At 48.6% G+C, this 25,456-nt stretch overlaps 1 protein-coding gene across 22 annotated transcripts in view; it reads right to left on the reverse strand.

The window, feature by feature from the left end:
- Positions 1–25,456, reverse strand: part of PTPRD (protein tyrosine phosphatase receptor type D) — a 4,803,934-nt gene that overhangs the window by 759,059 nt on the left and 4,019,419 nt on the right. The window lies entirely within an intron of this gene.

Genomic DNA, 25,456 nt, shown 5'->3' on the forward strand with positions numbered 1-25,456 from the left:
ATGACGTGTGAACATGAATAGTCCAATTGGAAGGCACAGGATCACGAGCAAAGCAGTCGCACCTAACTGCGCTCTTGACACAACTCAAAACCTTTTTTTTCCTTACTTTCTCTCAGCACAACATGTGCCTGCTTTACAAAACATTTTGCAATGGGATTGTGCCATTGTAAAGAGCTTGTGAAAATCAGGCCCCATATAGGTGTCGGGGCGTCAACATTTCCCGTATGAACCTAAAGGTAAGGGTAAGTGATATATTACTGCATAACAATGACTGTGTGTCCTGATCCAAGCTCTGAATGCATGGCGAGGTTACACAACGAAAAATGTATCAGCGGGTTAGAGAAAGAAAAACATATTGACGCACGGAAAAGACCAGCTACAAACATGGTGAATTTTATTAGATGGTGAGAGAAGCTAAACTCCTGCAGCTTCACAGATTTTCTTGATGTCAGAGAGAAAACACAACATGGCCGCCCACTGAGGGAACATGAATCCAGGCTCTGAATAATTGACCATACTCTAACAGCTGTTACAGCAGGTGAATGCTTCATCGACGGAAGCAGAGCAGCACCTGAGGCAGGAAGAAGTTACTGTTGTCAGAGCAGTTCATTCGTTCTCCTGACCTCCACAGCACTCTGTCAATTTCATCCAAGGTGTCATCTGTTACGATACACGAACACATACTTGTGCCTGCTGTTCACACGTTTTCTGACGTACGTAGGCATACTGGAGTTAAATGCACAAGACGTTTTGGCTGGCAGACATGCTTTATCATTTCTCAAACAGGTTGAAACAGGAATACATCTTTCTTTTCAGTTTTGTCTGCTACGTGGCGCTTAAGTACCAGCTATACGCCAACATTGGTCCATTGGAGTAGATAAGAGGGAGATGAAATGTGAGGAGGAACACACTGCTTATGGGTGTTGTTTGGTTATTTACCCACTCATTGATTGGCCATTGCCATTCACTATGTGCCCCTCCCCGCCCAAAGCATATCCCCCTACCTAGGATCTCTTTAAATAGCTTTCTCAAGCAGTAACATCTATCTTAGTATTGTAAATACTGCACGTGTTATTTCTAAGCAGTCTTTTGAGAGCTGATGGCTTAATTGCAGCTGTAAATGTGCTACTGGTGCAATAAAAATGTTTTAACCAAATTTCAGCCACTTGATTTATAAGTGTGGAAGACTTGTTAAAAAAAGGCATTTCATAACCAAAAGGCTGTGCTATCATATGCCCTAGTATTCAAACTATGTTCCAGCTGTTGCCATCTTATGGTCAGGAAGTATCATTATGACAGTGCCTGGCCAATGCCTATCCCATGCATACACAAAAGCTATACTGTTGGATTGATCAATGCTTGTTTTTAAAGCTTTGTTTATTGGTGGTACATCCGTCGTTTAGAAGAGCACATACACAGTAAATGCTCAAAGGTTATCCTCCTTGCAGTCGCAGAGTTTCAATAAAGGCCTTTCTAAACATCCATTGCATGACTCATGTGGACAGACACTCGAGAGACAACCATCAATAGACAAGGGATAGCTTTGGGAAACGGGCCGGACATATAGCACAGCGAGCTGAGCGCTCCTTCTGACATCCGTGCGCAGCCTGCTGATGCAGGTTTTAATCCCGGCGGACCGACTCAGCCTTTTTATCCTGCAGAGGGCGATCAAGTGAGTATGGGATAATAAAATCAACTGTTGTTTCAACGTGTCGACACCTGCAGGTTTGTAGCACTATATAAAACGAGATATTATGATATATTATCTTAAGAAGGAATGTAGGGGTGCAGGAGATTTGAATCGTATTTGTCAGCCAGACCATATTCAGAAATTCTTATCTTCTTATAGTTCGATACATCTTTCCCAAGTCTTATTGTTTTTGTCTATGTTGCCTTCCATATCACCGACCTGCACTCCAAAATTGACAGTAGCAGGAGGTCTGCAAACCACGACTCTATGCAAGGTTTATGCCTACTCGTTAGGCACATGCTACTGGTTTCAATATCCATTTCATGTTATTGCCCTTTTCCACTGGCAGAGACAGGGTAGAGCCCAGTGTCACCCATCTAACATATACTTTTATAGGCGTCCAGGAACCACGGCTGTTCTCGGCCTGGGGTAGACTGGGCTCCAGTAAAGTAGTTCAAGGTTGGTCTGAAGTCTAGGGATGCACGCTTGTACCGTGCTGCATCCCAGCCGACCATGACCCACATGATGTGGGGATGCGTCAAGCGGAAACTTTATTGGCAAGAAGGATGAAGAATTTCCATACTGCCAAAAAGGCTCAACGAAAATACCTATGTTCCAACAGCCTCCCGCCATTTTGCAGCCTCACCTCCCTTACATTGTTGCATGATTTGATGTGTTTATGGGTAAATGCTCCACCAGTGTAGCGTGCCAGCTGGTGGCGCCCCGGCCAGTCACTTAGAATGGCCTTAGTGTCGGCCCTAGTGAAATACACCAGTGTAAACTCTATGGGCCCAATTCATGGAATTCTTTGCACGATTGACAGTGACTTTGCACAGCTGAAAAGTGACTTTGCACTGCCGACACAAACCCTGATTCATGGAACTGTGCAAAGTGTATTTTTGCAGGGCAAAGTCAGTGCAAAGTTCATTTTGTACTGCAAAACTGACTTTGCACTGACTTTGCACTTTGGACAATTAAGGAAATTGAATCTTTGCTAAACCCCTTAGATGTGGAAGGAACAAGTTACTTACCTGTAACTGTTGTTCTCCAGCATGGGTCTGGCATGGATTCACATGCTCATGAATATTCCCCGTCGTCAGGCTGGGAATCCTCGGTAAAGAAAAAACCAGTATCAGTTTCGTTTCTGATCTGTCTTTCGTAGTAATAACCAATCACTGGTCTCTGCGTCATACTGACCACAGCCAATGACTGCCCTCTACCTAAGCACCACCTCTGGCAGCCATCTTCAGATTTGGAAGCACGTGAAGTGGCAGTATGACCAAGTGAAGAGCCGCAGAGGGGTAGGCGGGAGGGTTCGCATGTGAATCCATGCCAGACCCATGCTGGAGAACAACAGTTACAGGTAAGTAACTTGTTCCTTCTCCAGCATGGGGTCTGGCATGGATTCACATGCTCATGAATAAAGAATACACAGCAGTACACACATGCACAACCACGGGAGGTGGCAAAGGCTCAACATTAAGCATCACATCAACTCAACATTAAGCATCTTACCTCCTCACCAGGCTCACCTCAGGCGAACAGGTTGCGCAGCACTGCTTGGCCGACCCTGGACTCCTCCCTGGAATCCCGGTCGACGCAGTAGAATTTCGTGAAGGTGTGCGTCGACCTCCACGTAGCAGCCCTGCATATGTCCAGCAGGGGCACACCAGATAGGAACGCCGTGGTAGCTGCGATCGCTCTGGTGGAATGGGCTCTCGGACGGCCAGGCAGCGGTCGGTTTGCCAACCGGTGACAGCACATGATACAGCCGGAGAGCCATCTGGAGATGGAAGCCTTCGAGAGAGCCTTCCCCTGATTGACAGGTCCAAAGTTCACAAAGAGTTGTGACGTCTTCCGAAAACCCTTCGTGCGGTCCACGTAGAACTTCAGCGCTCTAGCTACATCCAGCGAGTGCAAAGTCCTCTCAGCCGGCGACGAAGGCGACGGGAAGAACACAGGTAACACCAAGGGTTCGTTGAGATGGAAGTCCGAGGGTACCTTGGGCATGAAGGAGGGGTGCGTCCTGAGCACTACCCTCGTGTCGTGGAAAGTCAAGTACGGGGCCTTGCAGGAAAGGGCCTGGATCTCTCCCACTCGTCGTGCGGAGGTGATGGCCACAAGAAAAGCTGTTTTCCACGATAGAAACTTCAACGGGGCCAAGTGCAGAGGCTCGAACGGAGGTCCCATGAGCTTGGTCAGCACCACGTTGAGCTCCCACGCCGGGGCCGGAGCCTTCACCGGCGGGAACGATCTGAACAGTCCCTTCATGAACTCTTTCACCAGACGATGAGACCACAAGGACGTCCGCCCCGTGGTTCTGGTGTATCGGGAGATCGCAGCAAGATGAATCTTGATGGACGCGTGTGCCAGACCAGCTTTGGCCAGCGTCAGCAGGTACGGCAGTACTTGGGGAGCCGTAATCCGTAGAGGGTTAATCTTCTGTGCGTGGCACCAGACAGAGAACCTCTTCCATTTGTGTCCGTAGCATTTAAGAGTCGAGGACGCCCTGGCCTTTGCAAGAACCTCTCTGCAATCGGCCGGTATGTCGTATCCTCCAAACTCTAGCGCTGCAGGAGCCAGGCCTGCAAGTTCAGCGACTTCGGGTCGTGGTGGAGGATGGCGCCTCCTTCCCTGGAGAGTAGATCCGCGTCCGCCGGCAGCTTGATCGGCGGGGACGCTGACAAGTCCAGCAAGTCCGGGAACCATATCTGCCTCGGCCACGCAGGTGCGACGAGGATCATCCTGCACCGTGACCTCTTGAGCTGGTTGACGAGCCGGATTAGCAGAGGCAAGGGAGGGAACGCGTAGAGGAACAGGCCCTCCCAGGGGAACGAGAAAGCATCGCCCATGCTCCTCGTCTGGGGAAACCTGCTGGCGAACCTCCGGCACTTGGTGTTCGTCGCCGTCGCGAACAGGTCGATCTGGGGTGTGCCCCACCGTCGGACGAGGCGATCCACCAGATCCTGCCGTAGTTCCCACTCGTGGCACGAGCGCAGCTCCCTTCTGAGTGAGTCGGCGATGGTGTTTTTTATCCCTGCCAGATGAAACGGCACCAGAAAAATCCCTTGGGCGACGGCCCAATGCCACAGGTCCTGCGCCTCCTTGGACAGCGCTGGGGACCTGGTTCCGCCCTGTTTCCTGATGTAAAACATGGTGGTGGTGTTGTCGGTGAAGATCCTCACCACCTTGCCCTTGAGGGACGGAAGGAAGGACCTGAGGGCCCAAAACACTGCACGGAGCTCCAGGACGTTGATATGCAGGGACTTCTCCGTCGGGAGCCAGAGTCCCCTTGCGTGCAGATTTTCGGTGTGCGCTCCCCACCCTTCCAGGGAGGCATCCGTGGTCACAGTCTCCTGGTGGGCTGGGGTCTGGAAGTCCATGCCCGCCGTCAGATGCGCGCGGGTGCCCCACCACCGTATCGCTCGTCGGAAGCTCTCGTCGAGCTTGATCCTTTCCTCGAAGCTGCCCGTCGTCTGGATCCAGCGCGCATCCAGGAATTCTTGCAACGGGCGCATCCGGAGCCTGCACATGGGAATGAGGTAGATGCAGGAAGACATCATCCCGAGGAGGGACTTGATGGACCTCACTTTGGCCGCGTCGGCCACCAACATCCGTTGCACCTTGCCCAAGATGGTCCTGGTCCTCTCCTCCGACGGGGAGGCCAGAAGGGAGACTGTGTCGAGCCTCGCTCCCAGAAACAGTGCGACTTGCGCGGGCACCAGGTGGGATTTGGCGTAGTTCACGGCGAATCCCAGATCCGTGAGGAGTTGGACGGTCCTTGCCGTGTGGACCACGGCGAGCTCCCTCGTCTTGGCGCGGATGAGCCAGTCGTCCAGGTAGGGGTAGACGTGAATCCCCTCGCGGCGCAGCTGCGCCGCCACCGGTGCGAGGCACTTGGTGAATACCCTGGGTGCCGACCGTAGTCCGAAGGGAAGGGCTTTGAACTGGTAGTGACGCCCTTGGACCACGAACCTGAGGAATTTTCGGTGCCCCTTTAGGATGGGAATGTGGAAGTAGGCATCCTCCAAATCCAACGACGATAGGAAGTCTCCTTCCTCCAGCTGACCCAGGACGTGCTGGAGGGTGACCATCCGGAACTTCTGCGCCTTGATGAACTTGTTCAGACGCCGCAGGTCTAGGATGGGGCGCCATCCTCCCGTCTTCTTCTTCACGAGAAGTTGAGGGACGTGAAGTTCTTTCCTGGCCACGGGGGGGACGCGCGGGCACCTTCTTTGAAACTCGAGCGCGTGGCCCCGGGCCAGGGCGTCCAGCACCCAACGGTCGGTGGAGATGGACTCCCACACGCTGACGAAGCCCGCCAGCCGGCCTCCCACCGGGGTGCTTCGGTGGGGGCCCGACCCCACGGCCGGTTCAATCCTGCTTGGACGCGGCCTTGCCGCCTTGACCTCCTTGGCGACGACGGCGGGGTCCGCTAGACTTGCCTCGTCCTCTGTAGGCCTCTTGCGACGACGAGCGGGCCGCTTGACGGTAGGAAGCAAAACCGCCGCCGGAACCTTTGGAGGCGCCCTTGCCTCCGCTGCTCCGAAAGGGCGTCCGTCGTTGCTGCAGAACTCCAAGGGCCCGGGCCGTCTCAGTATCCGCCTTGATGGCCTGAAGGGAATCGTCCACTGTCTTGCCAAACAGGTTGTTCCCGTCGAAGGGCATGTCCAGGACTCTGGTCTGGACGTCCTGCCGGAAGTCCGTAGCTTTGAGCCATCCACGACGTCGAAGGCAAACGCCGTTGCCCAGCTGCTGGAGCCCAGTGTCGGCGATGTCCGTCGCCACGGTGATGGCGTGGTCCGAGGCCACCTCACCTTCCTGCAGGATCTCCAGGGCCTCCGCCCTCTTGTCGTCCGGCAGAAAATCCAGCAGGGGAGCTATCTTGTACCAGAGCTCCCTGTCGTAGCGAGCCACGATAGCCAAGGCGTTGGCCGCTTTAATCGTCGTCGCCGCCGACGAGATGACTCTACGTCCCATAGCATCCAATTTCTTTCCCTCGCCGTCCGGCGGGGAAGTCGATGTGGAGGCCGCACCCCCCCCCGCTTTCTTCCTGGCTGCCGCGGAGACGACGGAATCCGGGGTAGGCTGCGCCCGGAGGCACAGGGGGGCCGTGTCCGGGACCCGGTACTTTTTCTCGTACCGGTCTCTTCTAGCCGGCGTCGTGGAAGGGTTCTTGAGGAGGGAAAGGCCCTCATCCCAAATGTCGTCCAACAGAGGCACCGCGAGGACCGTCTTCCTCTTGGCCTCGCGCCGCTGATAAAGGAAGCCTTCCTTTTTCTTCTCCTCAGGGCAGAGTTGGAAAAGCTCGGAAGCCCTGGAGATCATGGAGTGGAAAGATCCGATCTCGTCGGGCGGAGAAGCCCTGGCGGGAGGCGACGACGGAATATCCTCGTCGTATGCCTCGTCGTCCGTACCCGTCGCTGCCGTGTCAGTCCCCGTATCATCCCCTCGGGTGGACGGGGAGGAGGGCTGGACGGGGTGCGACGGTTGAAAAGGAGGTGGTGGATGGATCCTTCTTTTCTTGGTAGGGGGAACACCAGAAGGTCCCGGTTCTGGATCCCCCGACGGGAGAGGTTCCTCCGTCGGTAACGGTAGCCTCGTCCTTATCTCGGAGCATAAGGACTGTATGGCCAACAAAATGGCCGCCGAGTTGTCTTGCGGCGCTGGCAGAGGGGAATCCGACGGGCGAGCAGGGGCCCCGTCGGTATCCTCGATGATGTCGTCGTCGTCACCTGCGTCGGGGTCCATTCCGACGGGCTGGCCTTCTTCCACGCCTAGGCCGTGGCTTAAGACCTCGATCAGCTCCTCTTCTGAGGTTGAGGCCGAATCTACGACGACGCCCTGCCCCCCCTTCTTCTTCCCCACGGAGGGTTTCACGGGGGTCCTATCGATGGGCACAAAAGAAGACTCCCTCCGAGGAGGCAGGGAGATTCTGGGCCCCGAGGTCGCCACCACTGGTGCAGCCTCCACAGGCTGAGCCAGGGCCGCCGCGACCGTTTCGATAGAGGGCTTGGTCGGATGGATCAAGGCCTTCACCACCTTAGGTGCGCTCACCGCCTTATCCTTGAGGGAGGGGGCACTGCCACGCTCCTCCTCTGCCTTAGAGCTCGACCGGGGCCTCTCCAGGAGCTTCGCCGGGTGCTCGGCCTTCCTCTTACCCGACCCAGAGCGTTGGCTCGTGGTTGATGGTGCCGGGGAGGGTGCGCCCTGCCTGGCGCCCGTAGAGCCCGACCGTTCGGCGCTCCCGGTGCCAGCGGACTCGCGGTGCTTAGCCTTATGTTGGGCCCCCGTCGCCGGGGCGCCCTCAAAGGTCTTAGAAGACCGCTCGGATTTCTTCTTCTTCTCGCCAGACGGGCTCTTACCCTCCAGCCAGTTGGCGAGACGTTGATGGCGGTCCTTCATGGTCCGTTCCGACATGTTGCCGCAAAACGCACAGTCCTTCTCCACGTGCGTCTTGTCCTCATGAAGGCAGTAAAGGCAGAAAGAGTGTTCGTCCTCCTTAAAGACGTTCTGCAGCTGGCATCCAGGGCAGACCCTGAACAGCTTTCCGGGCGTCGAGCTTCCCTTCTCCTGGGCCATCTCCGAGACCGGGCCTGAGAAGCTTCTGGAGTCCTCCGAAGTGTAGCTCGACGAAATCTTCACCCTTGAGGGGCACAGACGAATCCGACACGGGTCCCCGTTGATCGGATGTAGGATCGGTGGAGCTTGAGGCTCTTTTGACCGAAAGAATCGAAGTTTTTTGTGAAAAAGCGCGAAAAATAGCACTAACGCTCGAGAGCAATAGCACGAGGATCCCAACACATGAACGTGCGGTAAAAATCTGAAGATGGCTGCCAGAGGCGGTGCTTAGGTAGAGGGCAGTCATTGGCTGTGGTCAGTATGACGCAGAGACCAGTGATTGGTTATTACTACGAAAGACAGATCAGAAACGAAACTGATACTGTTTTTTTCTTTACCGAGGATTCCCAGCCTGACGACGGGGAATATTCATGAGCATGTGAATGGATGCCAGACCCCATGCTGGAGAAATAGGAAATTCCATCTTGTATTTCATTTCAAGCACATTATATGTACTACAATTCCCTAAAGGAAGACCAATGGACCTGCTTCACAACGATGTTACCAGGATTAAGTCTGAATTGCACTTGACTTACACCTGAAGAGTGTTACAGTGAGTACCTCTGACGTATGTCTGCCTCACTACATGACTAAGGTGCTGTAAGGCAGAGTTACTCAGGGGGATTTCTGTTGTGAATCGAACAGCACTGTCCAGGTGTTTATCAAGGTAAAGTCAGAACTACTGTAGGTAACATCGGTGTGAATCAGGCGCTCAGTTGAAAACATCATGGAAGAAAAAGGCTAAATGGACCTCTTTGTATGTGCTTGAAGGGTCCACGGCATATGAACACGCATCTAGGGGTACGTAGCCAAACACTCGTGACTTTACGTGGAAATGTTTACATTCGTTCATTGAAAGCTCACAGAATGGTTAGTGTGCTGCAAATATTCATTAAGGAGCTTCACGTGGGCCTTTTGGACGGTTCCCCATGTCACAGTAGTGTCAATTTGAAAGTAAATGCTTCATCATATTAGGAGACGATGGGTCCCTCTTGGCCCGGGTAGTGTGGCCAAAGTTCCACCCCCCTTTTACTAGATCAAGTGTTGTGTTGCATAATGTTCAAAGGCAGTTCAACGGGAAAGAGGGGATTCTTAAATACGGATCTTTATTTCATTCCAAAATGAAACCCTCTAATCGACAGACAACAAGATGTCTTCAATTTCCAAATAAAGTTACAATATTTGCTCAGCATTACTTTGGGAAAGGTGCTCAGGCTTCACTTAACAGTACACATCTCCATAGGTTTGATCTTGCTGTCAAATATCAGTAATATTAATTGAGAGGAACGACTGGCCTTAGAAAATACAAATACAAACTACAAAGAATAGGATTTCTGGAATATAGGAGCACACGCTACATTTTCACCAGCGCACGTCCACTGCCGAGCACATCGTGCAGTTGATGTTCTGCTTTAACGCTTTATTTACCCTCCGGAGAAGGGAAAGAGAGCTGTAGAAAATTCTGCACACTCAAAGAGAGATGGCCGTGCAAACTCTGCTATCTAATGTCTTGATGTCTTGTAACATGCAAGAAGAATTTAGCTGTAGATGCTGATATAAGGGATACAATTGGCAAGCAATTGAATCTGCACTAGCTCACAACGGTTGCAATCTGGTAGGGGGGCAGTCCCATGTGCCACTCCCTGAAGGCTTTCCATTGGCCCCTCCTAACTTGTCAGAGTGGGGTGATGCAGAAATAGATGACACTGCTCCAGCAACACCGTCTGGAAACATGCCACATAACTGCCTCTGCATGGCTCCCTTTGCCAACTTTGGTGTCAGGACCCACCCTCTACAGGGATAAGGTGATATACAGATAAACCCATTCTCATGGGGAATGCCCACATGCAAAGTAGGACACATACAAAGGCTCTCCAAATCTACTAGCCCACTCACATTGGCAAGGAGATTTTATGAAGGGCCACTACTATTTTCATGATACTCGATCTTGCTGGCGACTATGAGGATGTTTGAAACTTTTATTTGACATTTACTGTAAACAAACTTTGTTTGCAGTAAGTATCAAATAAAGGTTTCATGGTGTATGGCTGGCCTTTGAGTGGCAGCATTCCACCAAATATGAAGTGTGTTCAAGGTGACATGCACCATTTTGCAGAAAGCACTGGTAAATATTTAGTTTCACCCGTCATCAAGGTCAACTATGTAAACTAAGGAACTCGCCCTGCAGGCCTAGTGGGATTTTAAAGAATTTACAAGGTACTATACACCTTTAAATGCATTGATGGAGAAACTCTGCTGCCATTAAATATCACCAGAGGGGGGCGAGGCACAATATTACCTTTGATAGCCAAACTGTGCTTGTCAAAAGGGAACCGGGCAAGCAGGGGCTGTCCCTGCATTACATACCAAGTGCACTTTAATGGCTCTTCTTTTGTGCAAGTTTAGTTGAATTAGTGAAAGAGATAAATCTAGTAATGCCTTGAATTTTCTTTCACTCAGAAATTACAGGCACATTGTGAATGAAGCATGCATCAAATGTTTGTCTTTCCCCCCGTAAAGACTACTGTTTTTTTGTGCACACATGCTACTGTATGAAATTTCATAAACCACTGATTACAAGATGTCTTTCCCCTTCTCATGAAGGGAAGCGTTCTATTAGCTCTGTGAATTCCTCAGTTATTCTCTAGCGCTACAGACTAATGAAATATGCAGAATGTATGATGCTTGATTGAATTTATAGCAAGCAATGGCATTCAGATCAACTGCATAATGATCCTTTGTGTTTCCTATGAACCCTATCCGCTCAACCCTGCGCCTGGAGAACAGATGCTAAACAGTTGTATTTGTATGTTATTAAATCAAACTTCTGCCTGCTCTCTCTGGCACTTCTAAGAAGGAATAGCAATGGGGCTGTTGTAAGAGCCAAGCAAGGCAAGTGAATGCTGAGAGAAGCAGATTGTTGCATTTGGTGCAAATCAATTTTTTCTCAGTCAGATAACTTTTCACTTATTCTTTTTCAATTTCAGGGTAATGTCAACATATTATTCAACATGCAGTCACAATTTCATTTTCATGTTTTTATTTATGATTTTAAAAGTAGTACATGAGTGGGGTATTTACTGCATGGGGCATATAGATGGGCAAATAACCCATATGTATTACATGCAGTATTTTCTATGTACCCCATACAGTAAGTAGCCTGTGAAGTTGGTATCCAGTGATTATGTTGAATAAAAAACAGAGAGGTATTTAATAACAAAAACATTTACAACGAAAAAAACTAGAATTTCTATTAAATATTTATATATATATGGGTGATGGGGTAAAAGGTTAAAATGGGTGGGGAGGCAGTTGGGATGGACTTGCAAACATAGGGCAATGCAGGGCTTCGAGGTGGGGCCCAAATAAAAAATTAATAAATCCGTATTTTTTCATTGTAAAAGTTTCGTTAATTAATACCTTTGTTTTTTTATTCGTTATAATCTCATAGAACCTGAAGTCCGACCTCAACATTAGATAGTAATCTAAACATCTCAATAATTTAACATTCCACATGTGGATCCAAAAACACATGAAGCGATATACAATCATATGAAGGGCAAATCAATTTCAAATCCGCAAATTAAAATCTATAATGTTCGCATTCAGGTGCTCTGAGCATGTGCAGAAGTGGCATTCATGACAGGGGACACATACATACATTATAGGCCTGACAAGTACCTTTCAAGTTGACTTTTTTTACCCCTGTGCATTGCACATTGGATCCAGGGGAGGAGGAAAGGAGGCAGGATGGGAAGACATAGTTCATAATGAGACACATTAAGTGAAAATGCACAGGTGATACTAGCACCATCTTCCATGAATTCCAAGACCCGGTGGGTACCTGAGTCAATCATAGCCATAACGTTAAGAATTAATATCATTTCCTGTCAATGTATACGGATTACTGCTTTTATTGAACTGCAGCATCTTATGGGAGTCCAGAAGACTTAGCTCTATCCAGTCCTCAAAAACCAGCTTACAGCTACCCATGCCTTGTTTATTTGCACCTGCAGAAAGGTTGCTAGCCAATCAGATATTGAGGATGGCAGGAGAGCTCCAACAGTAAAAGGTCATGATCCATCCTGGCAACCTCCGCCACAGCTGTGTCATCTTTTTTCCCTGGTAAGTGCCCTCGGGCCTTGCCCAACCTGCAGGAATCCTCCACCCATTGACAGTGCCCACCACATTCCACTTCAGTTATCTCTCTGCCGCCTCGGCAGTTCTCCCCTGGATGCCAGTAGCACGGTCATGGAAATATTCCAGGTCCACATTGCAAGCTCATTTTATTATTTTCAGAGGCTATGTTTTGAATTTCTGTAAGGGAAAGTGGTACATGCAGTAGGTGCAAAATCAATTTCCCTTAAAAACAAGCATTGGCAATGCTGTAGTGGTATTGGCTGGCCATTGATGATAGCAACTGCAAAATGGTGTGAGTATCTGGCCATCTAATAAGTGTGCCTTGCAAATGCCCAATAATTACACACATGGAAATTGGTTTTGCCAATGTTTGCTTTTAACGGGACTTCAGTGAAGGACATGCATAGAGCTTATAAATTGATTGACTAGAGGCAGACCTGGTAAAGCCATTTGTATTACACCAGTAGTGCATTTACTGATTTAATCAAGTCATTACCTCTCAGAGGACTGCTTTAAAAAAACACTGACAGCCACTTCTAACAGAACGTTTGATGGCAAGGCTTGCAAAAGCTAGTTCAAACAGACCCCAGGAGGAAGTGTTCTGGGCTGGGAGGGGCAGGTAGTAAGTGGGAATGGTCGTAGGAAATAGCAGGGTCATGAACAGTCAATGAGTAAATAACCAAACAACGCCTATGAGCTATGTGTCCCTCCTTAAATGCCATTTCTCCCTAGCTGTACTCCAATGCAGTAGGATCAGCTTATAGGTGTCACATTAGTGCCACCTAATAGCCAAAACTAACAATGACACATGACCATTAGCATCCCAGATGCTGGTCTGCTGCACTAAAAGCACTTTTGGCAGCTCAGGGGGGCTATGCTGGCTGGTAATGGGTCCATGGTATTCTGGGCACATCAGCTGGGGCTAGTAGGCCATCACTGGCTGGCAAATGCTCCACGAGTGGCCAGTAGTGCTCTTATGGAAACAATCCCTCAATGAAAACATAGAAATCAAAGCCGGTGCAGCTTCAAGTCACAAAAGGATTCGACATTGTTTGCCAGTAAACAGTTTTGCTGTCGAGAACATTCTCGTAAGAGGTTGGTGAGAATATAGAACAGGAGAGCTGCTTCATGAAGAATGGAACTTAAAGAGTGAAGTCTCAGGCTATCAAAAATGTAAATTTTTGGTGAAAACTCACCTAACAAATCAGAGGGTGGAATATTATTTCCTTGCGCGACACATGGCACAGCAGCGCAAGAAGCTCCATGCTCATGTTATTCCAATTCCACATGTATTTTAATGCAATGCACTTCCACAACATATTATGCACTGCAAAAGGATCCGAGTTTCCTTTTGGGATCACCTAGTTCACATTCAGAGTGGTTTTCAGGAACTAAGCTCCAACACAAGGAAATTAGCTGAATCAGTGGGAAAGGACAGATTAAAAGGAGGCCCCAAACGCCAGTGTTTGTCTAAACAACAGAGCCCTGTGGAAGAAGCATTCAACCATTTTATTCAACCATTTTCCTTATAGTATTAATAATACATCAAGCAGATGGTCATGAGCTCAGTTTGCTATTTCTTTATAATGTGAAAATACTCTCAACAAAAGCAAGAGGTGGAGCGAGAAATGCAAGTGTCCACCCTTGCGTAGCCGTGTTGATGTGTTCAGGCCAGAGGCCTCAGCAGCGGATGCCACAAGAACGAGCCTAGGGGGCCTAGATCAGAGGCCTGTAGCATTTGGCTCTCCAGATGTTTCAGACTACAACTCCCATCAGATACAGCCAGTATAATCAATGGCGAGGGACCATTGGGAGTCGCAGTTCACAACATCTGCAGAGAGAGCCAGAGGTGGCAGACTCGTGGACTAGATTAAAGCACACGTTTGTGAGGCAAATGAGCACCGAAACAGTATGTATCTCAGCAAAAGGCCTACGTTTTGAAAATGTAAATGTATTTTGGGTTCTGTGTTGTTTTATTGAGTGAAATCATGTGCTGCACTTCACCTCGACAAACCAACTTTGAGTTTTGTTTTCGTTTTTCTTTTGTGTCCCCATATCTTCGCTTTCACCATTCAACACCCCCTCTGCCCCCACCCCCACTGTTACTGGCACCCCCATTCGGCATACCCCTTAGTACACATATGTATTTTTACATCACCACAACGTTATTTTGTCTAAGTGAAGTACAGCCAAGTATTTCACTTCAATAAATCATCTGTACACAATATTCTGGGTTGTCTAAAATACTCCTATTGCAACTGCTTTTTTGCCCTCTCCAAAAATCCCTTTTGCTACCAACTTCCAAAAGTAGGTAGTAAAATGCTCCCAACCCAAAATACTATCTTGAACTCTGACTCTAGTTTTGCACCCAGAAACACTTGTGTACAGGCGCATGATAAATGAAATATCACACCATATCACATCATATCATATCATATCAGTCATAACTTTCCCATTAGGCATTACCTCCTTTAATACCACCCGGCTTTTATGCTCTTACATAAACACACCATGGTAATAGGTTGTGTCAAATCTAGCAACAACCACACACAAGTTTTGGAGCAGAAACAATCAAATACAAAAGTCCTGGAATCCCTTTATGCTGTTCACATTAACATGTGAAAGAGGGGTGTCCAGTCAAAGGATCTAAAACAAAAGGATCGAATGCCTTTTGTTCGACACCAAAAGGACCAAAAAAAAGGGTTGAATGCTTTTTTATTTATTTATTTATTTATATATATATATATATATATATATATATATATATATATATATATATATATATATATATATATATATATATATATGGGATACATTACTCACCGTAATCGTATTTCTGATGCTTGTATCTGCTTAGATTCACATGCTGTGCATAGGCCGACATCTAGTGGAAGCTGCGGAGTATTACAGTTTGTTTTTCGAAGTCGAAAAATGGGCGTCGACACAGGGCGTGCCAGTAATACTATCCCTAGTGTGACGTCCCCTGTACCCATGATCCCTCACGCGTCTAGGATCCCCAGATTGTGTTTTTCCTGACATGAGGTAGCATGAGGAGTAGCGTGAGTACAGATAGTCCAAGCAGATAGACAGAAAGGTAAGACTACAAGCAACCATGCGCCTTCTCTCGGAGGGGAGGAAGGGTGGGTCGCATGTGAATCTAAGCAGATACAAGCATCAGAAATACGATTACGGTGAGTAATGTATCCCTTCTGAGGCTTGTGGAATCTGCTTAGATCACATGCTGTGCATAGATTAGCGAGCAGTACCAGAAGAAGGAGGTGGGATGTGAGAAGGGTCATGAGCAAACAGGTGTCTTAGAACCGCTTGTCCCACTTGTGTATCTGCCTTGGAATGAGTGTCAATGCAGTAATGCTGAGTAAAAGTGTGAATAGAGCTCCAAGTAGCTGCTTTGCAAATGGTGTCAAGGGGAACATTTGCAATGAAAGCCAGAGTGGCCCCAATGCCTCTGGTAGAGTGGGCCCTTGGCGTAAAAGGCAGAGTTTTTTCAGAAAGAGAGTAACACAGCTGTATACAGTTGATAATCCACTTTGAGATAGCGCCCTTAGAGACGCGATCCCCCTCTCTGCCTGTAGCTACGGAGACAAACAGTTGATCTGTTTTCCTTAGCGGTCTGGTTTTATTTACATAGTATAAGACCGCCCTACGCACATCTAGGGTGTGTAGTTTCACCTCAGCTGAGCTCTGTGGGTTTTGGAAGAAAGCCGGAAGCTCGATGGACTGGTTTACATGGAACTTGGATATGAATTTTGGTGAGAATCTAGGGTGTGTGCGTAAAACCAGTTTGTCCTTGTGGATAGTAAAGAAAGGATCTTGCACTGACAGAGCCTGAATTTCACTGACCCTTCTTATGGAGGTAATGGCTACTAAGAAGGCCGTTTTATAAGTCAGGTGTTTGAGACTACTTTTATGCATGGGTTCGAAGGGGGGCCCCATGAGCTTAGATAGCACCACATTGAGATCCCATCCTGGCGGTGGGTTCGAGATAGGAGGGTGAAGTCTCTTTACTCCTTCCATGAAGGCTTTAACTACTGGTACTTTCCACCACGAAACCTTGTTATGGGATGTGGTGTAGGCTGAGAGGGCTGCCAGGTGTACTTTCAGAGAGTTAAAAACCAACCCTGCATCCAGCAGGTGGAGCATGTATGTTACAACGTTGGAAGGAGTGCAATCAACCGGGTTGATTTGTTTACTCTGGCACCAGATAACGAATCTTTTCCACTTGTCAAAGTAACAGTGCCTTGTATTTGGTTTCCTAGACTCTTTTAGAATGTCCATACACCTCTGTGGTAATTTGAGATGTCCAAACTCTATGACTTCAGGAGCCATGCTGCTAGGTTCATAGAGTTGGGTTCCTGATGCACTGTTTGACCTTGTTGCTGGGACAGAAGGTTGTACCAGGCTGGGAGTCTGATGGGCTCGCATACCGCCATCCTGCGTAGGTGTGGAAACCATGGTTGTCTCGCCCACATGGGAGCAACTAGGATGAGCGTCATCGATTCCTTGTTCATCTTGTACACCACCTTCCTGATGAGGGGAGTTGGTGGGAAAGCGTACGCAAACATCCCTGACCAGTTTATCCACAGGGCATTCCCCTGGGAGTCCGGTTGTGGGAACCTGGATGCAAATCCTGGGCATTGTTTGTTTTCGCTTGTGGCGAATAGGTCTATAGTGGGGAAACCCCACTGAGAGAAGAGATCTTCTACTACGTCTTTGTGAAGGACCCACTCGTGTTCTTCTGGGAGGGAGTCTCTGCTTAGAGCATCCGCTAGGGAATTGAGCTCCCCTGGAACATGTTGCGATGACAGGAAGATGTTCCGTTTGAGTGCCCATATCCATATTTTCTGGGCAAGCTTGGATAGATTTGGCGAACGAGTCCCTCCTTGCTTGTTCAGATAGAACATGGCTGTCGTGCTGTCCGTCCTGATCTGCACCGACAAGTTTAGTAGATGGGGCTCGAACGCCTGCAGCGCTCGGAATACTGCCAGAAGCTCTAGCAGATTGATGTGGTTCTTGGCTACTGAGTGAGACCAGAGACCCTGAGCTGTGTGGTGGAGATGGTGAGCTCCCCACCCCGTCAGGCATGCATCTGTAGTCACCACTGCCTGTACTTCGGGATCGTAAAAGGGTTTCCCCTTTGCGAGATTCTCTCTTGTCCACCAGTGTAGGTTCTGTACGAGTGTTGGCGAAACGACCACTAGATCGTCCCACTGACCACTTGCCTGAGACCACTGTTTCGCCAACCATTCCTGCATGGGACGCATGCGCAGACGCGCGTGGGGGACCAGGTAAATGCATGACGCCATCATGCCGAGTAACCGCATAGCTTTGCGTACTGTTATCTGTTGACCTGACTGATAATGCGGAATTTGCAGAAGTATGTTCCGAATTCTTTCTTCCGAAGGGAAGGTCAATCCTTTCTGAGTATCTAGGATAGCTCCTAGAAACTGTTTTGAGGTGCTTGGCACCAGACTTGACTTTTTCTCGTTGATGGAGAAGCCTAATTCGTGGAGGAGGTCGATGGTCCTTTGAATGTTTGACCTGCAGATTCCTGGGGTTTCCCCCGTTATGAGCCAGTCGTCCAGATAAGGGTACACTGGGATTGCCTCCCTGCGTAGGTGTGCAGCTGCCACCGCCAGTACCTTGGTGAATACCCTTGGTGCAGAAGCTATCCCGAAGGGCAGTACCTTGAATTGGTAGTGGCGACTGTCCACCTTGAAGCGCAAGTATTTTCTGTGCGCTGGGAGCATGGAAATATGAAAATAGGCATCTTTCATATCCAAGGTTGCCATGTAATCCCCCTTTTTTAGGAGTGGGATTACCTCTTGTAGTGTGGTCATACGGAATTTTTGGGGCTTGACATACTTGTTGGCAGGCCGTAAGTCTAAAACTGGGCGCATTGTTAAATCTTTCTTTGGCACAAGGAAGTAAGTTGAATAGATACCCTTGTTTACCTGGTGTCCCGGGACGAGTTCTATCGCGTCCTTTTCTAGCAGAATGGCGATCTCCTCGAGGAGGATCTTCTGATGTTGTAAAGAGTGGACTTTTTGTCTTGGAGGATGGTTTAGGGGACGTTGCAGTAGTTCTATGCAGTACCCATTGGATACTGTTGACAGCACCCATCTGTCGGATGTTATCCCTTCCCATGCCTGGGTGAAACTTGATATTCGTCCCCCTACTGGGGTTGCATGGGAAGGGACCCTGAACTGAGCGTCACTGCTTTGGTGGAGGCGTGCCTCCTCCTTTACTGGGGCTGCCTCTGCCTCTACCCCGTCCTCTTTTACTACCCCTACCATACGCCTGGGTAGACTGTTGTGAGCTGGTGTTCCACTGTGTACCCTGGGTGTGGGAGTAGCTATTTCCTCTATTGGAATTTTGGCCGCGGGGGCGACGAAAATTGCCATTCCCTCTTTGGTTAGGTGGTTTGGTAGTTAACTGGCCAAGGGATTTGAGGGTGTCGAATTCTTCCTTAGCGTTTTTTAGAGCGTCCTCGACTGCCTTCCCAAACAGGAGATCACTTTCCACTGGTTTGTCTAAGAGCGCAGCTTGTGTTTCTGCTTTGAATCCCGACTGCCTCAACCAAGCATGCCTTTTGATGACAGTCCCCTCTGCTATAAGTCTACCCGCATTGTCAGCGGCGTCCAGAGTTGCTTTTACAGTGCAGCCTGACACGTTCCTTCCTTCCGCACAAATGCGAGCTAGCTGGCTTTTAAGGGGTTCGGGAGCAGAGTCTATTAGTGCTGCCACTTCTTCCCACTGGTGACAGTTGTAGCTAGCCAACAGTGTGGTGGAATTCGCGATTCTGGCTTGGTAGGCTGCCGTGGAAGCTACTTTCCTGCCAAAACCATAAAGTTTTTTACTTTCTTTGTCGGGGGGAGCCTCAGAGGAAGATAATGGTGTACCAGCTCTTTTGCGGGTGTTGGTTACTACTAGAGAGTCTGGCTTAAGTTGACCTCTAATATATAGGGGGTCCGACTGGGCTGCTTTAAACAGCTTCTCCACTCTCGGATTTACAGGTCTTGTCAGGTTTGGGTTGACAAGGGATGGTGCTATTCTGCGTTGAACAGATTTTAGGATGGGAATGGTTTGGGCTACTGGCTTCCTTTCCCCTATTAGTTCTTCCGCAAAGTCCCTTTCTTCCTGGACACCTTGTGTGTCTATGTGGAAGTGGTTAGCTGCCCGAAAGAGCAGTTCATTAAGGAGGGGCTGATTATCTATTGGGGAGTCAGACACTGGGGCTTCCCTTTCGACTGGTGAGTCCATTCTGAAAATATCTGGGCTATTTTCTGGCTCATCCTCGTCTTCGTCTTCGCCGTAATAATCTGATCCTGCAGGATCTTCTGGCGTGTCAATTTCCTGACCTTCTATAAGGGAAGAGTTTCCTTGGTCTGTAGGGAAGAGGTAAGAATAGGGTTGGACCTCGATGGGGTCTAAAGGCCTAAATGGTGTCTCGACCCGGGGTCTTTTATTTGAGGGGATAGAGTCCCTAGACCCTGAGGGAGAATCTTCCTGAGGGTTTAAAGCTAGGAGTTGTTCAGGGTGTCTTTCGAAAAAATTCGCCAAGGAAGACATCCTTGACATTACTCTGTCAATGTCCTCGCATGACCAGAGTTTTGAGCTTGGGGTGACCTTGCTGGGACTTTCTATGGATTGGCCCTGAGAAGACTTGGTCAGTTCTTTTGTAGTGGAGGACTGCAAGGGTTGTTTCCTTTGCTGTTTACCCCCTTCCCCGTGGGTGGAAGTGTGTTTCCCCTTTCCCTTATCTTTCGACGCCTGGCGTCGAGGATCGGAGGTGGAATCCCTGTCTTTCGAACTAGGCTTCGAAACTGGCCCCTCTTTACTCCCAAGTGAAGTACCCTTTTCCTGGGGTGCAGGCTGGGGGTGGAAGTCGTGTTCGTCTTCGGACGATTGATCTTCCGGGATATTAATGGTCGAGGCACTCTGTGCAAGTGTGGAGGCTTGCCTGACGTCGTGCGGCGACCTCGACCGGGACCGCCCAGAGGACGTCCTTTCGGACCGCTCCTTCTGTGCCTCTTTCCGAGGTTTCGACGACGTCGAATCTCGGGTGGATTTTTTGTGTTTAGCGTGTGTATGTGTAACGCTTTTGTCGCCGGGGGACTTCCCCATAGTCGCCGGGACGGACGACCTTCCGAGGCCGGGGACGTGCGTTCGGCTGTCCTTCGACGCCTTGGTGCCCTCGCCGTCCGAAAGTTCGGCGTCGCTGCCGTCGCTGAAGGTACCCTCCGCCTCCATAGCTGCTAGCTTGGCGTGGTGGGCCCAACGCTTGGTGGAGCGGTCCTTAAGAGTTTTTGCCTTAAACCTGCTACAGGCCCTGCAACCCGTCTCGGGGTGGTCTCTGGGTAGGCAAAGGTTGCACGTAGCGTGCTTATCTACCCAAGGGTATTTCTTATTACACTTGGGGCAAAACTGAAAGGGCGTACCCTCCATACGCGCCTGTGGGCAGCGGGCAAGTGTGTGTAGGTAATAAGGTGTCGAGTGTGGAAGTGTACCACCCCCCACTCTCCCTACTTGTAGGGCCGAGGCCAGCGGCCCAGGCCCGAGCCGAGGCGGAAGCCTCAAGGCCCAATCCGTCGGTATTCGACGTTGATCTCCTCCCCGGTTCGGCGTCGAGATGTTGATCGACGAAGGTTGACAAAAACGGGGCAAATTATAATTATTTTTAGTGAAAATATGGCAAAGCCAGGGAACTCCGATGAAGTGCTTCCGACCAGAATGGCGGAAAAAAACAATCTGGGGATCCTAGACGCGTGAGGGATCATGGGTACAGGGGACGTCACACTAGGGATAGTATTACTGGCACGCCCTGTGTCGACGCCCATTTTTCGACTTCGAAAAACAAACTGTAATACTCCGCAGCTTCCACTAGATGTCGGCCTATGCACAGCATGTGATCTAAGCAGATTCCACAAGCCTCAGAAATATATATATATTTAGTTTGGTATGCATAAAAACAAATGTTAAAAAGAAAACAGGGAGTTGGGGGAGAACGCCCCATAAAAAAATGACCCTTTTTTTTCAGTCCTTTTGTTTTAAAAAAAAAAGGGCATTTGATCCTTGTTTTTCGATCCTTTCATCTACAACCGAATAGGAGTTTCCCAACTTCCTAGCTTGTTCATATTGTGTAGTGCCCCTCCTCCCTCACTTCCTGGCCTGCCAAAATTGGGGAGCACCCAGCCACAGGTTCACCATAGTTGTTAGACACTTAGGGCCTATTTCACTGAACTGTTTTATAATGGCAAAACCCATTGGAAAACACTCTATGGATAAAGCTCTAATTGATTCTGGTTCACAGAATGGTTCAAAGTGTATTTTTGCAGTGCAAAGTGACTTTGCACCACTTTTGCAGCAGTGCAAAGTCACTTTGCACTGCAAAAAAATGCTTTGCAATTTTCTGTGAATCCGGGTGTGTGTTGGCAGTGCAAAGTCACTTTGCACTGGGCTAAAAGTTCCATGAATCAGGCCCTTAATGTCTTATGGCATCTAAACTATCTGAGACGTGGCAAACAAAACTCACTTATTTTGGCAGCGTTTTATGGATAACAAATGTAATAAAGTGCATCCAGCTTGATCATTATCATATCTGGATCAGGTCAATAAATTATTTAAATTTAAGTAACAACATATATATATATATATATATATTTTAAAATATCCCAACACTGAAAAAACGTCCAGATGGGACAAACACGAAAGCTCAAGAAAGGAATTGTATGTGGTCTCATTCCCTGGGAAGAATACTGCCATTATGGTTTGCTTGCTTACATGTTTACAGACGTATGCATCGATGCCAAAATGGATGCCTCCTACGTATTAAATGAGGATGCTGTATTTCAGTAAGTCATGAAAAAGCCTGCTTCTTGAGTGGAGTACATCACGGAAGGGAATCTACCAAACTAAACGACTGTGTGGGCTGATAAACCTGGCCCACATAACTTGCAGGCAGGGAGCATGCTGCCGCAGTAGTCGGCACACCTACAAGTATATCCCCAACTCAAAAAAATGTATATGCCGGGATCAAGCCGTCCTTGCTTCTAATTCCTATGCACACTGTGTTACACATCACAGGCCAAGCAAAGGGGGGAAATGGTCATATTTTCAGGGTATTTTATCCAAGCATTTTAAAGCATTTTAAACTAACCCAAAACTCGCAGCCCGCCCAAGCATTGCTCTTTTTCACCTGTCCAGCCTTAAACAACAGGGTATATGAGAACAATGAATTCAAAGGGAGCATTTCTTTATGATCCATCACTGTCAGTTTACTCTCTGCAATCATGTAGATGGGGTGCTGGTACCCGAAGCATATGGAAGTGTTGGAAGTGCTTAACACTTAAATATGCATGGCTGGGGTGGCTGCATGTTCTGTGCACCTGCATTCTTTACCCGGCTCCGGCATGCAATCCTCCCATGGTGAATGAGTGACAGGTGCAGAATGCAAAGGGAACATTGGCCTTACATTCGGCACTTGCACTTTTGTGACTTGCCTGTGATGTGTGCTTTGTGTCGAATTGTGGGAATCTGTCCCTTCTCCCCAAGGGGGAGCTCCCACTGGGAGGCTAGGGTGCTGATCCTTCCTCACAACATCCCCCCTAGCGGTCGAGGCAAGCGGGATCTCACCGGGAGAGACGCCCCCTGTGAGGACAAGAACTGCTGTTCCTTTAAGGAACTCCCTAAAGGATATTCCAACATAACCTCCTTAGGAATAGCATGTAGAGACTTGTATGAAGTGACAACAACCATATGTTACTGTCAACAAGAAACGGTGCATGTCACTTTAAATGGAAAGCTCTATTTATCTGGGACAAGGTGGATGGTAAGAGGAGAGACTCTGCAGCAAGCAGAGGGATAGAGACACGAATGTCTGACAAGCAAGCCCCACAGCAACATAGTACCTGAGAGTGGAGAAGACTGTGAGACTGAGAAAGCCTGCGAGTTACCAAAACTGCTTGCCTACCGAAAGCAGAGAGCTGGATGTGCAGCGTCCTGTAAGCCAGAGAGAGTGAGAAACAGATGCTATTGGGTGACCACAGAGAGCTTGTGGTGGACCGGTGGTCCCCGAAACTATGAAGAGACCACTAAGTGGTTAAAACCGCATAATGTACCAATTCCTGAACTGCTAGAATCCATCCAGAAGGAGAATATGGAATACAGGATGTCGGAGTCGCAGAAGCCCTGCAGTTGAAGAAGCCTTGAGCGAAGGGAGGCACTGCGAGTCCCAGGAGGCAGCTGGGGGATCGTTCTGGGACTGCTCATACTCATCCCAGTCAAGGTAACAAAAGTATTACATGGAAAACAAGAGAAATAAATGAGGCTCGTTAGGGGACTACTCATATGGGAGAAACCCAAAAGCCATACAAATTAAGAGAGAAAGTTAAACTACAGGAGAAAGACAAAGACAATGGCTATAAAGAGAAAGACTATTATGAATAAAGCAGAAAAGGAGAGAATCTCAAAAAAGAGAATGGTAAAGATTGGATATCCCTACCCTGGAATTATATCAAAAGGAAAGTGGGGAACAAGAGGTAAACGGAAACCATTAATACAGAACAAGATACAAGTACAAGGTCAAAGAGACCTGTTTTTTTAGAAGAAACAAAAGTATAATAAAGTCTTGAAAGAGTTACACGAACTGATCAAAGAAATCACAAGAGACCATTTAAAAATCACCAATTAAGAAGCACCAGTATTAATACGTTTGCAAGAAGAAAAGCCCAGGAGAAGGGAGACATTCTCCTATCTTTAGTTGTTAGAATAGTGCGTAGGGCCAGTTACGGTTAGTTTCGACTGTGGCCAGATACTGTTGGACATTCACAGATGAATGACGAGCACTTTAGTTTGTTTGTTAGGTAGGGAACAACCCATTTCATAATAGTTCAATATGCATTCAAATTAAACAAAGGGATGCCTATTTCTTTCAATCCAGTTAGGTCCCTGTGTTTAAGGGAAAGTGATGACATCATTTACAATGAGGAAGTTCATGCCTAGAAGACGTTCCCACAACCAGCGGGCACAGTGGGCATCATTCCTAAAAAAAAATCTGAACTCAAAACAATATGCGGTGCAGATGAGCCTAGCATTGTGCGTGCTGAGATTGCCAATCACAGGACCCTGATTCTCAAAGGGTCTCGCGACTGGCTGCAGCGAAGCGACTGAGAGCTCATGATCCCCATAGCCAGTCCTTCCCGAAGATATTCCATATTCATGGGCTGGGGTCACCAACGTGGGTGGAGGGCTGGGATCCCCTTCTTTGGAATGGAATGCTATCAATGGCCGCGTGTGTCCAGACCTCTGACGGCATTGCACTTTCCGCTGCGCTTGCGAACAGAGAAGTGATCGCAGGCGCAGGGGAGCGCATGGCGCATCCGGTGCAATTTGAAGCACATGCCGCTGGGAATTGGGATGCGTTGTCAAGTGTGCCTGTGATGGCCGCATCTCCCCCTGGGTGTACTGCCCCATGGTCCTGAATCTCAGAAGTGCATTGCGAGTAGTCTGCGTGTTTTGTGTGTGCATTCCGCAAGCAGATGCACATTGTTAAGACTCGGGTTCAATGAATCTAGAGCACAACACACAACAGGTCCTTTCTTTATGTTGACGCACGGGCCTTCGAAACAGTCATTGCAGAGAACTAGCCAATAATATTACGAAATAAGATTATTGGCAATGAACTAACCAAGCACAGAGTAATGAAGCGGCAACTGTGCTTGCCAGATCTACGTGTTGTTTGCATTTCCTGTGTATACCCGGAGACTGGCACCCCTTTGGCATGTGTGCCAGCCTCCAGTAGGCCACTTTAAGGCATAGCCTTCACTGAATCCCCACAGGGGTTCTCTAATTGAATAATGCGTGGGACCAACCTGCTTAGGGAACGCACAGCCATGCCACGGAGCCCAATTAAATAAGCCACAGCCTCTGTGTGCTTTGTTGTCAACAAATTGCATACACACATACATACACCTGTAATTACTGAAT

This window comes from Ambystoma mexicanum, chromosome 6p (assembly GCF_040938575.1).
Source record: "Ambystoma mexicanum isolate Mex_15411 chromosome 6p, UKY_AmexF1_1, whole genome shotgun sequence".
NCBI lineage: Eukaryota > Metazoa > Chordata > Amphibia > Caudata > Ambystomatidae > Ambystoma > Ambystoma mexicanum.